Here is a 3,378-nt window from a genome sequence, read left to right on the forward strand (position 1 = left end):
GAGCAACACTTTCACAGAGTGCCTGTGTCAGCAAAGATATCAGGAAGGTGCTCACCAAGAGCCACTGGATAATGCCACTCTCCCTGAAGGTTGTGCATGGATAATGAACAACAATAAGGACTGCTCTGAATGCCATGATTACAACATCATCTTAGGCCATAAGCTGAAGCTCTGGTTGATTGAGATTAATGTATATCTATCTTTTACCTCCAACACTGACAGCCATTGACTCCTTAAGTTTATCCTGATGACACCCTCTATATAGTGGCAAAATTACAGACTACAAATGGAACAAGTCACCCCTAAAGAAAGTTCTTGGCAATTATGAAATTCTGTGGGTGAAGAGCTGGCCTAGGGTCACAGGGCTGAGTAATGAATAATTATTTGGGAAAGTCACTAGGGTTCAGATGGAGAAACTCAGTGAAAACTGTCTTTACAAACCGGAAGCAACCACAGAGGCAGTAATGAGTCTCTCAATTGGACTGTGTCAAAACTCATTATATGTAGCCCATGGTAAAGACCTATTTTGGAAATTTCCTTTTTTGTTTACTAATATAGATGAATAAAAGCATCTCTACAAAAGGTGAAAATATTCTACTTGCAAATATTGATGAAAAAATTTTCCATAAATAGTCAACTTTATCAAGTATTACTCTAGAGACTAATGAAAAGATTTAGTACTAGAATATAAATATAATATCACCTTAGTAGGTTTAAATAAGTAAAAACATATAAACAAAACATGAATACAAATATTCCTTAAAATTGGAAACACATTCTTGACACTATTTCTAAGTATCTAAAATTAGAGGGATATTTCTTCAATGGTATGAAGAATTTGATATTAAACTGAAAGATAAATATTCTTTCTCCATCACCCAGGATGTGTTTTATGTTTGGATCATAAACACCAAGATTAAGTGGATATCTTGGTCTTAGAGAAGCCAAAACCTCATCTGAGGAAGGGTCTTTCATACTTCTCAGGTCACATAGCCCAAACCAAGCAGCATGACCTGGATCAAGATGTGGGCCATTCATCTGTACATTTTGAAAACACTAACATTGCTGATAAACTTGCACAAGTTTTCTTAGAGTATTCTTTAAACTTGGTGCAGAAATTCACTAATCAAAAGTTAGTACAATCCTTTCAAGTTGGGCTAGGGATCAGCATCTTGCCTCAGGAATCCCTGGACGTAAGCACAACATTGCAATATTCCAGCCATGAATAACTCTGGACTTATACACTGCACATTATTAATATATCTGGCAATTTCTCTAAGTAACTTACATCCATGGTGGATATGGCATTAGTGACAACTCCTCATTTTTGAACATACTCTCAAATTTTTATAATTTCTCTATCATGAGTCTTGCCTTCTTAAATTATAATAGAAAAACCTGCACTGTTAGAAAGACATCATCAAGATGGCAGAAATTTTAGACAACTATCCACAAATAAAAAGAGTCCTAGGAAGACTCAATACTCTAACAAAGAACCTATAGCAACAGGTGGAACCCTCAAAAGAATAACCTTATAGAAAGCATTGTTTGGGATATTGGCATAGCAGAGATATCTAGACATGGCTAGGAACAAAGAAGGATGGTAGTTATCTGTATCATTCATTCAGAAAATGTCATTGTGGTCTCCAGTGGCCTGGTATGCCAAGAATTCTGGTGGCCCTTGCTACTATGGAACATAATAACCCTTACAGCACCTGAAAGCTTCGCCAGGTTTCACAACAGAAGACCATGTACTGTTCATTGGCATGGACTCCAGCAACTTGTTCCCAGGGGACACTGAATTTTTCACCAATGAGGTAACCAATGCCTGTCATCATCATGGACCCCCCCCCAAGAGAGAGATGCTGCTGTGTTTCCCCCTCAAGGGAGATGTTGTTGCACTGTCCTGTATCAAGGTTGCCAAATCCTTTCCAATTCTATGTGTGCTCTGGACCCCATAGCTGTGGATGCTCTGTGTGTGCCCATTTCAGACCCTAGCTCTGTGGCCACTCTGCCTGTGCCCATGTTCCAGACCTAGCTCCATAGCTTCTCAGGAGACCCCTGCATCTCAGGTAACAGAGTAATTGTCACTGTGGGATAACCAGTGATCTGAACCTTTCATACTGATGTAGTTATGCCAGACATGAGGAGAACATTTCAAGAGCTCAACAGGTAAAACGTGATTGTTTTCTGAAGGTAATTTTGTTTTTGTGTCTTTCTGAAAGAAGGTCAAACACAGTCCATCTTCAGAGAGACAGACTCCATTATACAATTACTATCCTCTTACAAGAGCACCTGAATTCTCTAGTGTTTTGTCACAACTTGGTAGAATGAGATTTAGATCTGACCACTTTTAAATGTAAGTTGATTCATTACACTGATGATATAATGATACTTATCTCTTTGGAAGATGAAGCCAAAGCACTTCTAAATTGTAGGGCAGAGGAATAGTCAAGGGTGGCTGATAATACTTGGGTAGAGAACACTGGGGATATTTCACAAACAGTAAAGAACAAATTACTGTCCCTTCTGGGTCTTCTGAATAAGACAGAAGCACAAGGCTTTGTAGAGCTATATAGAGCCTGGTAGAGACAAATACAGGTGGAACCTGACTTACGATGATTTGATGTACACGTTTTTGACTTTAGAGTCTTGTGAAAGCAATAGGACTTCAGTAGAAACCACACTTTGAATTTGAGCTTTGATCCAGGCTAGTGATTTGCAGTGTGATACTCTTTTGTGATGCCAGGCAGTGGCAGCCAGCTGTTTCTCCTAGTTAGCCATGCAATTATGAGGGCAAACAACGGTTACTCTACAGTGTACTGTATTGCTAAGATACAATGCTTGATATAACCAGTGATCTGAACCCTTTATACTGCTGTAGCTATGCCAGAAATGAGGATTAGTGTATTAAGTGGATAATAATGGGTTTATTGGGATGTAATCCCATTATAAGTTGGGGGGAATTTGTACCACATTTGGATATCTCCTTAGCCCCCAAATCTATAGTGACTAGAAAAGAAAAAGAACTAAATTTGAATAAGGTCTGTAACAGAAACTTAAGGATCTACAAAGGATAATACTACAAGCTGAACCTCTAGAAGTATGTAATCCTAGTGAACCAATACTTTTAGATTTGTCTATTACCTGAACTCAGGTAGACTTTTTTATAGCAAAAGTCTAATTCTGCCATCTAATGGCAGGTACAGGTGATTTAAATTGGACAATGCGACTAAATGCAACCCATTTGAGACACAAATACTAACATACTCTTAAGTTCTTGAGGGGACAGCACATGTGTTTGAAGGACAACCATTTACCAAGATATACATTTTGTTATGAATTATGTCCAAAGACATTTGAGTAAAGAAAGAACTG

Source organism: Ictidomys tridecemlineatus, chromosome 6 (assembly GCF_052094955.1).
Source record: "Ictidomys tridecemlineatus isolate mIctTri1 chromosome 6, mIctTri1.hap1, whole genome shotgun sequence".
NCBI classification, from domain to species: Eukaryota; Metazoa; Chordata; class Mammalia; order Rodentia; family Sciuridae; genus Ictidomys; species Ictidomys tridecemlineatus.